The sequence below is a fragment of the Phoxinus phoxinus genome (genome assembly GCF_949152265.1).
Source record: "Phoxinus phoxinus genome assembly, chromosome: 14".
Taxonomy (NCBI): domain Eukaryota; kingdom Metazoa; phylum Chordata; class Actinopteri; order Cypriniformes; family Leuciscidae; genus Phoxinus; species Phoxinus phoxinus.
Window position 1 is genome coordinate 6,407,420 of NC_136889.1, and position 13,148 is coordinate 6,420,567.

At 35.4% G+C, this 13,148-nt stretch overlaps 1 long non-coding RNA gene across 1 annotated transcript; it reads right to left on the bottom strand.

Moving 5' to 3' along the window:
- Positions 1–9,051: 9,051 nt before the first annotated feature.
- On the bottom strand, positions 9,052–11,326 carry LOC307011028. Its single transcript, XR_013800335.1, has 4 exons — positions 11,182–11,326; positions 10,585–10,650; positions 10,305–10,393; positions 9,052–9,164 (listed from the first exon to the last, which is right to left on the bottom strand). It is a non-coding gene; the product is annotated as an uncharacterized lncRNA (long non-coding RNA).
- Between the last annotated feature and the right edge of the window lie 1,822 nt (positions 11,327–13,148).

Below are 13,148 nucleotides of genomic sequence, written 5' to 3' on the forward strand. Positions count from 1 at the left end.
AGGAGGATTAATATTTTTCTCCATCCTTCTTGTGATAGATAGAACAGGTCATGTTTGCATTTGAATAGGAAAAAAAGATTTAGGTCTCTAAAGACAGGTTTGCCTGCTAAACTAATACTTAATACTAAACAGTCTGCTTCAAGAGCACCCCGGTGATGATTGAGAAATCAGATCTGTGGTGCATTTATCGTGTGGTCAGGAGATCTTTTAGAGTGTGGTGCTGAAGGATAAATATTATGGGAAGTGATTCTCAAAGGTTTTTATGCCTCCAAATTCAGGCCAGTGACTCACTAACCACATATGCATTTGATGATATCTTATTAAAATGTAATCGCTTATTACGCTGTTAAGAATAGCTCTTTGTAAACACAAATAATGGCCCAGATGGTCGACCTTAAAAAATTAGTTGTTCAGGTCAACTAACATATTTTTTAATATTTAAAAAAAATCGTATTCTCTATCTAATGACTCTGATGCTATATATTTAGAAGGGACAAATACGTCTTCAGCTATGCTTTACTCCTATAATAATGTTAGTGAAATCTTTTGTTCCAAAATTTTTCATGGCCATTTTTCACTCTCTCCCTTTTTGATGTTGTGCCTTTAAAGGGGAGGTTCAAATTATTGAGCAAATTTTCAAAATCCAGTCATTTCAATAGAAATCCACACAATTTGGAAAGTTCATGTGAGGGTGAAATATTTCAAAGCAAGGAGATGGACAGGTGTAGCACCAAACAATAGTCCCAAACTGACGAATAAAGACTTTTAGTGGTGCGTAGATCCAAAAGTAGATCAAAAAGAAGAAGGAAGATCCGCACACGAATATCGGCCAAAAATTTTAAATTTCCCCATACACGCAGATTTTGCAACGGGTTCAACAGAAAGCCGCTTGATTTGAAAGTGACTTCTGTGTGATCTTCATACACACTATTGACAAGATACAATGAACCTGCGAAATTTTGCTAATGTGAGCGTCAGTCCCTTTGTGTGAAAAAGTCCCTTTTTCGACTGTCCTCACATATTGGATCACGTTGTGGTATACTTTTACGGTGTTTTTTCCCATCATTTCAGGAGCTTGACACCTCCTATAGGCACTGTTCATTTTTCTTCTACGGATATTTATCAAAGATCAAGGAAAATCAAATTCCTTGTGACTCCTTTGAACTTCTCGTGATGCTGAGTAACCATCATGCAAAACATGTTGATCTTCCTGGCTCTGCGTTTTCACATGACTGCTAACCAGCCTATCAAACAGCTGCGGCTCTTAAATATCAAAATTGCTACCTCGGCTTCCAGCTCTGTATTATTACATGTTGGGACTGTTATGGGTTGCACGTGTTAAAAGAGTGTCCTAATCCATGTGCAGATGTTAATGAGTGCAAGCTTTTGTGCCCGCCTCTTTCGTTTTATTTCCCCCTGCCCCTCGGCAGTGAAGAGTGGCCAAAACGCAGAGCTGCCCTCTTTTTTAAGTGACATGAGGTGCAAAGGATGGCTGGTCCTGGGTTCCAGTGGTTAGCTCAAGCCTCAGGCCCCTTCTAGTCTGTATGGCTCTCTCACACTTCTATAATTAGGCCCCCGGCTCCACCCTCAAACTTCTTTTCTTTTTGGATATTAAAGTATTGCTGACATCCACATCAAATAAATTACAGGCTGTAGAGCACTTATGGTCAGGTAATTTCGTCTTTTTTTCTTTTAAGGGGAAGCCTGAGAGAGGATTTTGTTCATTTTATTCTCACTATATGTACGCACCTGTCTGCCTGTGGCACAATCTGACCTAAAGTAATGATTCCTAATACAGTCTGCTCTTAATCTACTGTACAAATGAGTGTGCTCTGAACATTTGCCAACTTCTTTTGTGCAAAACAGAAGAGAGCGTCGACAGCATAACTAATAGGTGGACTCAAAACTCATCTGGAGGTTTTGACTAAATGCTCATTGGCACATCTATCATGTTGGAAACTGCTGTAAGAAAAAGACTGCGAGGGGAAAAACATCATTCACTGCTTTTCACCTGAAGCACTTTAATGGCCATATGCATATTCAATCAGATCCTATTGTTTTATTATTGTAGTGTGTGACTTTAAAGACCATTTAAATGAACCTGTTCATCTTTCTTCATCTTTGCTGGTGCTCCACCTGAAGTCATTGCTAGATATATTCATTCTGGTTCTCACTCTTCCTATTGCAATTGCACTCGTATAATGTTCATAAACAAAGTGGCGTCGCTGACTATTGGTCTGGCATGAATAATACAGCGTTTTTACAAGTACGCGAAAAAAGCTGCGTAAAAACGTGTCGGTTTTTTGCACATCGTTGTTAAACACCCTAAAATATTCCGCCTTTACTAGTTTTTATAATGCAAACCTAAGAATGCATTTTGTATTATTAGTAATATTTCAAAATGAACACTATCATGTTAAAAAAATATTATATATGATACATTTGGCTTTTGAGGAATGTTTATCTCTCTATCATCAATGCATGATGATAGACACCAGACATGTTTTCCACACCAGAATTAAAACTATAGAGCTTTGATCATAAAACTAAGCATTTAAATATCATCTACTTGGGATATATATAGTGACATCTGATATTTATATGCATTTTATGCAAGTAGTCTACAGTCATAAAGATCTTATTGATTTACATCACAAGATAAAAGAATTTCATCTTACTTTTTAGCTATATAAATATCAGCAACTGCAACTAATTGTTTATTTTTGCTCAGCCATAAAAGACTGATGTATCACATATGATACGGATTAAAATATGCTGCATATATATTTTGTCTAAAGGTTCAATAACTAAGCATGTTCCATATTTAGGTCTATTGTTTCATATGTCAGACTTTACAGGGTTAGTAAAGTTTGAGTTAGAACAAATTAGAACCAGGTACACATGCAAATGTGGAGCACTTGTTAGTGTAATGAAGAAAGGACAACAAACAGTGCAGTGAAAATCATTTGAACATGATCAGTGTGTTATTTTAAAGGTGAACTATGAAGGTCTTCTACCTTAACTGAACAGCTTCGGAGTCATTGGAATGGTTATATTACTTTTTTTCGGGTTGAATGGTGGTCGTCTCGCACCCCCCTATCGCCTGTGAGCGGAAAAACCACCCTTGCAAGTTTGGGCCGCCGGCCGCGGCGTCAGGAAGTATCGCGTGATATCAGGTCTCGCGTTGCAACGAATTGCTTTACGCCCCAATACATTACGCTAATGTATCCCAGAAGTCATTATTGCGCTCCCTCAGGCTGTTAGAAACCGAATGAAGAAGACGTTTTAAAGAATGTCCCTCCTGCTTTGATGTGGTTGATCTACTAGCCTCTGGTATCTGAGAGTCGACAACAAGTTTTTCGACAGTGTTGTCAAATCTATTCCGAAGCTGTGGGAGCTCTATAGAGAAACCTGCGAGCAAAAAGCGAGAATACAGCGAAGAAATTCCCGAAACTGCATAGCCCTGCCTTAATGCTGCTGAAATCTCTCACACTGCGTATCCTTTATATCACGTCAAAGTGCATCCTTTGAATCACTCTGCTTATTTGTCTGGTAACATGTGATCTATGGGCTATTTTCACAGCTGTATTTTTCCCTCCGATCTCTCACCTCATTGCTCCTCCCCATGACTCCATGTCCTTTTCTTGCAGTTATTGTGCAGTTAAATTACCAGTTTACTCAATGCATAGGGGTTATGAACGGCAGGTGATGATAGATTATGTTTCAGGTAATATGGGTTCTAGAACAGGAAATGTAAGTTGTCATCACTTCTGCTCTGGAAAAACTGACATCTGGATAGATATAAAATAATAATACAATTTTAAAAATGCACATTGATCCTAGATCTTTTCTCAGAACTAATTTAACTTTTCTGAACCATATTTGAAATGCCTTGGATGTATGAAGCCAGTTTCTCTCACTTCACACATGCAGAGTAATAGTGCAATTCATCACATTAGCCATCAACATGATCCACTAACGTTTTTTACAACTACAACAAAGTGTCCAAGACCCTTTTGACTTGATTTTGAGCAGTATTCCCCAGTTTCACAGACAAGGCTTAAGCCTAGTCCCAGACTAAAATGCCTGTTTGAGCGGTTTTAACTGAAAGTAACTTGGACTGACATATCTTAAATTATGTCAGTGCCATTGTTTTGTCTCAAGATGCACACCAGTAATGTTTTCTTCCAAGGCATGTTTATAAAAGCTACTGTCCCAAATGGCACACTTAATATGCCCTTTCGGTCTTGTGGACTAACAATGGCTGTCCATGAGTCCATGAGATCGTAGGGTGTCCCATTTAGTCATTGGGTGTTTCTCAAAGGGAAGGCTGCATCCTACCGAGACTGCGTCCTTCCTAGTTCAGTCCTTCTGAGGCTTGTTGGCTAGTGTCATCCTCAGCAATTAAACGCTAGAGACGGCCAAGAGTGCATGGCTACATCACACATGTTCCCGCCCCCACGTCCCACCTTCTAAAAGAGCCAATCGCTGATTGCTAAAGTCATTGTGGGTTAGGGTTAGGGTTAGTTCATGTCTGATTTTGTTGCTGATTTGAAATATGTTATTTACTTGTGAGTTCGGCAAGCAGTTTTGGAGATTTTAGGATTCCCCCATTCAAATAGATGGGACTTGGCCTTGGATGCCCGAAATAGCTGTTGGAGCCTTTGCAAATATGGCCGCCGAGTGAACAGACTGTCCTTGAAAGGGATTTTTTTTTCTCCCACAGCAGTGACATTGTAATACACATTTTCTCATTAGAAACTTTAGATTGTCTCTTCCATTGTGTAGTGAAATGTTCAGCTATGTGCCAAGCATTTCTCTCCAGCCATGTTAATGAACAGGTGTGAAATGCATTGGCTTCCAATCAGTGAAAGGAGAAAAAGAGAAGACACTGAGAAGCTCTCCCTGCACTGTACACTGTCCATATGCAATGTATTAGCTGTGTGTGTGTGACCATGTGTGCTGCTTTCCATCAACCTGCTGCTGCTCAGATCATCTTGGCTGTACAGGAAGCAGTCTGAACAGGTGTGGAGAGGGGGAGGACAGAGAAATGGATGCTTCCGGCACCTCCAACATTAACCTCCATGATACGTGAAGCAGACAGCCTGTCATTCTTCTGACTGATCGTATCCCCCATTACAGAAAGAAGATGGGTCCAGTGTAGGAGTGTTGGCTTACTATGGGCCTGCCGTGTCTTTCACAAGAAATGACACATGTTTGAGTGATAATAGGTTTCAAAGCTGAAGTGAAGACTTCTCTGCATCTCGGAGTTGACAGCTGTGAGTTGAACAAAGTTCAGCTGGAATGGGCATTGAAAGCTTTGTAACTCTACACCGCTATCTGTCTATCTATTCATAAAGGGAAACGGCATCCCTTTTGTTTTCCTCACCATCTTGATGGGACTTTATTTTCTCTGAGAGCTGCAAAAGTACTTCTGATGATGATGCAATGCATTACGAGTGACTCTTTCCTCTGCGCCGTTCATTTATGATCCACAATCTCTATGGCACTGTAAACAGCAATGCTTTACTGTCTCATTCAGCTCGACCCCGCATTTTTTCAGTATTATGAAATAAAATCTCAACTTTTGAGCAAAAACGAAACAAAATATAATGAGTTTTTTTGCAGTGTAGATGTACATTCTTGTGAAAAATAAGTGTGCTTAACTGTACTGAATGTGCACTTGTGTACTTGAAATCTTTAAAGTATACAGTGTATTTAAAAAAAAAACTGTACTTGCAAATAATATTATATTAATTAAACTTAAGTTGGTAATCCTGTTCAGAAACATTTTTTTTTATACTGGGTGAAATGGTCCTTCCATTCTGATAGTAGTCAATACATTATGTGTTCAGAAAAAGGAATGAAACAAATCTGACCTCTGTAGCAGCTGTAGGACAGTAAAAACTCTGACCAATCACTGCCATTCGGTGCGAATGTAAAGAACCAATCAGATGACTTCATGTCTCGTGCCCGAGCACCACTGCGTGCACAGCAGTGATGCGCGGGTCAATGTATAAACAACCCGCACCCGACCGACGTTTTCAACTAACCCGCCCGCTTAGACGGAGGAACTAGGGGTGCGCATTTTTCAGAATGCTGTATGATATAGCCTAGTGTTTTGTAATAAAGGCTTGATTTATTCATTTATTTCGTTTCATTTTCTTAACAATTAAGATGCTGCATGTGTTTATCCAGTCTAATCGACGTGTGCGTCTCTCCCCGGACTTTCCCAACAAAAATCCCGCCCCCTCTCAGCAAATAGGCTACATAACTGACATTACTGAGCTATAGCCTATGCGTTTAAAAGTAGCCTATTAAAATGGCACAATGGCATTGCTCAGTTCAACGCGTTGGGAAATCGGGCATTTTGTCCCGCGTCAGCTTTTATTCAAAAGTTAATAACGCGCTCAACATTCAAAAGGTAAATAAGGATTTCCCACTTTCATCTGCAGACTGCTCGTGCGTCATCCTCGCGCATTCAGACAATAAAGTGTAGACCTATGTATTTCATAGAACATTGTGTCTAGTACTATATAAATTACAAAGGTAAACGACCCGACCGACCGCGACCCGAATATCATTAAAAATATTTTTGGATGACTCGTAACCGCGGGCGCAGGCACCCGCTCATTTTGGATCAACCCGCGCATCACTGGTAGGTACATGCAGCTGACTCCAAATGTGGATGCGCGTTCATGTTTGTGGGGGGGCGTAGCTTTGGACGGAGCACTGACAGGAGGGGGCGGAGCTTAGAAGAGGTGCCACTTTCAAATCAGGGGTGCGTTTCCCGAAAGCATCGTTAGCCAACTATGGTCGCAAGTTCCGTCATTATCAGCATAGTTCAACGATTTGGTGTTTCCCGAAACCATCGTTCCAACGAACGTTCGCAAACAGCATCGCAAACTTGTGTGGTTGGAACGACAGCTCTCGAGCTGTGGTTAGAAGCATAGTTTCTAGTTTACATGAGATATAGACTGAATAAATCCTTATCTTTAGCAAAATAAGCAAGCTGACATTCAGTACAACCCGTGTTATTTATTTAGAATACATACAAATGTAATTTACGTCTTTTAGTTTGTCAAGAGATTTAAAACACCGTTTTTGCCCTTGTGGAAAAAAAGTGCACTTTAGTGTACTTTTATAAAGTGTACTTATTACACAAATAATATACTTTAAAAGTATACACTTAAGTGTGAATTAAATGCAATCTTTTGGGCGCACTTAATGCACATTAAGTATAATTAATTTCAAATTTATTACATATTAAGTTGAAATAAAATGCAATAAGTTGCCATTAAGAGTGATTTTTTGGAACAACTTAAGTGGGACTTTAATACAACTTTATATCTACTTTCATAATTGCTTCTAGTGTCCTTAAAATATACTTAAAGTGCACTACACAATATACTGACACGCAATTAATGTGAACTAAAATATACTTTAATGTCAGTTAAAAATACACTTAAGTGTGAATTAAATGTATTGTTTTGGGCGCACTCAATGCACATTAAGCGTAATTAATTTCAAATGTATCACATATTAAGTTGAAATAAAATGCAATAAGTTGCCATTAAGAGTGATTTTTTGGAACAACTTAAGTGGGACTTTAATACAACTTTATATCTACTTTCATTACTGCTTCTAATGTCTTTAAAATATACTTTAAGTGCACTACACAATATACTGACACGCAATTAATGTGAACTAAAATATACTTTAATGTCAGTTAAAAATACACTTAAGTGTGAATTAAATGTATTGTTTTGGGCGCACTCAATGCACATTAAGCGTAATTAATTTCAAATGTATCACATATTAAGTTTAAATAAAATGCAATAAGTTGCCATTAAGAGTGATTTTTTGGAACAACTTAAGTGGGACTTTAATACAACTTTATATCTACTTTCATTACAGCTTCTAGTGTCTTTAAAATATACTTTAAGTGCACTACACAATATACTGACACGCAATTAATGTGAACTAAAATATACTTTAATGTCAGTTAAAAATACACTTAAGTGTGAATTAAATGTATTGTTTTGGGCGCACTCAATGCACATTAAGTGTAATTAATTTCAAATGTATCACATATTAAGTTGAAATAAAATGCAATAAGTTGCCATTAAGAGTGATTTTTTGGAACAACTTAAGTGGGACTTTAATACAACTTTATATCTACTTTCATTACAGCTTCTAGTGTCTTTAAAATATACTTTAAGTGCACTACACAATATACTGACATGCAATTAATGTGAACTAAAATATACTTTAATGTAATATACATGTACATCGTTCGTTATATAATTAAATACATTTATAATTTAAAAAAATTATAATAAATTTGTAATTTAGTACATTTCAAATTTTAATAAAAAAAAATCTCTTAATAACCTAGTTACAATCAAAAGAAACACTATACATAAACACAAACAGTTACAACACTTTAACTCCTTTAGAAAGAGTCTGGAGGACAATGAAGCTTATATGCACAATCATTTTCTTCCTCAAATACCCTAAACATCACAGAAAACATTATGCATTTTTACATTTTCAGAAAACATTCTGTATGATATATAATATTGTTTTTGTTTCCATGTAATTTACTGGTACTACTACTTTTGGGGTAATTTGGAATTTGGTCCCCATAAAAAAAAACACATACACATACACACACACACACACACACACACACACACACACACACACACACACACACACACACACACACACACACACACACACACACACACACACACACACACGCACGCACACACACCTAATATTAACAAAGATGAATAAATACAGTAAATAAATTGTTCATTGTTAGTTCATTTTGGCTAATGTATAAACTAATGTTAGCAAATGAGACTTAATATTAAAGTAAAAATATTAAAGCTCTTAAACCTTTACTAGCACCAACAGAACCAAATGGTTTCTTCTAAAATCTTACTCAATTAAAGTGAATGTAAGTTTGTCTAAAAACAAAAAACAAAACAAAATCTGAAGAACTCCAACGGCATAAAAACAAGAAAACCAAAATCTTTTGTCACCAAATGTTTTGAAGTTGTTGGAAAGTGCTGTTTATGTCTATGTCCCAGAAGCTCTCCAGAGTATATGTGAATGGAAATGTTCCAGAGAAGCAGGAAAGTCAGAAAAAATACCTTGAAGAAAGAAAACAAAAACAGAAGGAAAACAATTGTTTATAAAAACAGATCCAGTCCATTATTATATTTGGCTCAATTGAATGAAAGTGATAGACATACAGTTGCGCTTTAAAGTTTATATACACCTTGCAGTATCTGCAAAATGTTAATAATTATAGTAATAAGAGGGATAACAAAAAATGTTGTTCTCTTTTTATTTAGTACTGCCCTGATGAAGCAGTTTATTCATTCCCCAATCAAATGTCAATACATTTTCGTCATAGTTGTCGTCATTTAAAACTGGTTTTTATTTAGTTATCGTCTCGTTTTCGTCTGTGAAAAAATGTTGGTGACGAAAATAATGATACAAATTATTCGTCATTAGTAACATTGCAAGATGGCTGTGGATGAACACCAGTTGTTTGAAACAGCTTTGGCCGCTACAATGAACGAGTTAGACTTTTATCTAAAAGAGGAACCGAAGACGGTGCTCGAAACGTTCCTTTGTAAGAAGGATGTTTTTACTGTTTTGCCGGCAAGAGTCTAATCTACCAGTTAGCTCCGCTGGTAGCTAGGCGTTTGGGGCTTAGTTGTGATTGGTCGTACTAGTATTATCCAATTGCGTGCAGTGAGATTTTCAAATACATGCTTGGTGCCGCCCCTCGAGTTGGGTGATTTATATTACTCAATGCCAGACCCTTAATCTTTCGGATTTGGGTCTGGATTTCCAGGCTAGCAGTTCCTGGATGTTAAAGTTGAATTTACTGTCCAATTCGAACCACTGAATTTGCGAAGCGGAAAATTGTTTTTGACCAAAAATCACCTGTTAAATATTATAGGTTGTATTTTTAAACCATTTGAATATTTTTTAAGTAAAATATTAAAGGTGAATATGGATTATTGGATTTTTAATAATGAAAATGGGTTTGAAATGTTTTTAATCGAAATATTCACAGCTTAAATTTCAACCCAAAATGCAAGCCCTAAAAATACAATGCATTAAAATGCAAGCATAGTTAATGCAATGCATTTTTTTTTTTGTTCAAGTAGTGCAATTCAACAGGCTTTTTTGTTTCAAAAACATTTGCCATTATTTTACTTCCATACCCAAGACCCATGCACATGTTTCCTCATCTTGGATGGTAAGTTTCAGCTTACCGCGCACATCTTCATGAAGGATGTTCCTGTATTTACTGGTACCACGGTTGACACAGCAATTCTGCGGCCCTCTTCCTTTGGTTTGATACCTGTAAAATATATGATGATTATAGGGGCATCTGTAAATGCACAGGTGGGAATTTATTACTTGCAAATGGAGAAGATTCAAAGTATTTAAAAGCTATAGGGATAGTAAGTGACTTGATAGCAGTGTTTCAGCTTGATCAGGGTGTGCTGTCTGTGCAACAATTCATGACAAATTATGTAACGTTAACATCACCTCATCAATAAAGGCCTGTGATTCCACACCGCTTGCACTGTATCTCCAATCACATATGAACTGATCCTGCAAAATGAACGTGTAACTCCAGATAAGCACAAAAAAATGACATATTCCAAAACAAATAGTAACTGAACAACTCACTCTTCAAATGCAAAAATAAAAAAATAATGCTACATTACAAGCATTATTTCTAGAGTGATATATTACATTTTTATGGTGGTTATAACATTGATTATATGTATTAAATGTATATAAATGTCTTCGAGTGTTACAATATTGGATCTGTATTTAGCAAATTTGACTAAGTCATTTAGTAATTTTTAAATGATTTAAAAAGTCGGTTTAATTAAATTATATATATTTTCAGCAGCCAAATTCGTCGAACACACCCACACGCGAACATATTATGATGTAAGAAATTATTAGAATGCAATCATAGATAAATTATTGAAAACCTGATTAATTCACCTCCCGAGTCTATTGCGTCTGTCTGCGATTAAAATAATGTAATGTGTTACACAGTCTTAATCGCAATAACAACTGCCATGTTACGGTGAAAATGTTAAAATAAAGAAAGCATCAAGATATACTTACTTGACTCATTATTGCAGTATAACGTCTCATCTGTAATCAAACGTGGCGTTCTCTTCCTGATTGCGCAGCTTCAGTTTCCTTTCCTCACGAATCGCGATTACAGAAACATAACAGTGCATTTTTCAAACTCTAGTGAAGTAGTGCGTCATCGTGACGTAGTATATCTGGCGCATGCGCATTAAATAAAGCTAATATATGTCATGCATGGTTATATTTCAGCTTTTTAATTTCTGTTCAAACTCATTGTGTTGTTAGACTCTGTAAGTTCACAAAACTTGATTCATTCACCTAACTAAAAGTCAATCATTTTTATAGTGTAGTGTAGTCTAATTTAAATTAAATGTATTTTAACTGCATTTAAATGCAGTTTAATTTTGTTTAGATTTGTTTAACTTTGCTCACAATTAAATGTGTTTAATTTAATTAGATCAACATAATGATATTAAAAGTATTCTCTACACAGATGTAAAGTACAATACGTTAATATTACATTAAGAACTCCTCTCATAAATGACATTTTATTGTCAAATATTATGTAGAAAACTGACACTTTTAATTGAGTTCATAGAGCAGAAGCTGGTGATAAAAATGTCAACAATAAGTTGTACTGGAGTATACTGTATAAACAAATGTATTGCAGTTTAGAGGAAAAATACATTTCAAGTGCATTAATGCACACAATATATTATAGACTAAACACATTTATAATACATCAACAAAATAATTTTGGACAACACACTTGAGTTGAAATTAAAAACAATTATTTTCCATATTTTCCATTAAAATTATTATTTTATTTAGTATATTAGTCAATACATCAAAATAACTGTTTAAGTAAATCTTAAGTAGACATTATTACAAAGTGCCTTTTTAAAACATGCACTTACGTGTGTTTAGAAATATTGTGATGAAAGTGTACTTACTTTAAGTTAAACTTAATTAGACATTATAACAAAGTGCATTTGTAAAAAGTGCACTTAAGTGTGTTTAGAAATATTGTGATGAAAGTGTACTTACTTTAAGTTAAACTTAATTAGACATTATTACAAAGTGTATTTGTAAAAAGTGCACTTAAGTGTGTTAAGAAATATTGTGATGAAAGTGTACTTACTTTAAGTTAAACTTAATTAGACATTATTACAAAGTGCATTTGTAAAAAGTGCACTTAAGTGTGTTAAGAAATATTGTGATGAAAGTGTACTTACTTTAAGTTCAACTTAAGTAGACATTATTACAAAGTGCATTTGTAAAAAGTGCACTTAAGTGTGTTAAGAAATATTGTGATAAAAGTGTACTTACTTTAAGTTCAACTTAATTAGACATTATTACAAAGTGTATTTGTAAAAAGTGCACTTAAGTGTGTTAAGAAATATTGTGATGAAAGTGTACTTACTTTAAGTTTAACTTAATTAGACATTATTACAAAGTGTATTTGTAAAAAGTGCACTTAAGTGTGTTAAGAAATATTGTGATGAAAGTGTACTTACTTTAAGTTCAACTTAATTAGACATTATTACAAAGTGCATTTGTAAAAAGTGCACTTAAGTGTGTTAAGAAATATTGTGATGAAAGTGTACTTACTTTAAGTTAAACTTAATTAGACATTATTACAAAGTACATTTGTAAAAAGTGCACTTAAGCGTGTTAAGAAATATTGTGATGAAAGTGTACTTACTTTAAGTTCAACTTAATTAGACATTATTACAAAGTGCATTTGTAAAAAGTGCACTTAAGTGTGTTAAGAAATATTGTCATTAAAGTGCATTCCCTTTAAGTACACTTAAGTGGTATTTAATTTGAACTATATTATATTATCTGCAAGTGCACTTTTCAAAAAGTATACTTTTATGATATTAAGCACACAAAAAGTACGCTTTCAATACAATTAAGCACACTTCTTTTTCACAAGGGTGAAGACTGCGCATGTGCGAACGTGCTCTACTATGTAAGAACGAGCCAAATATTGA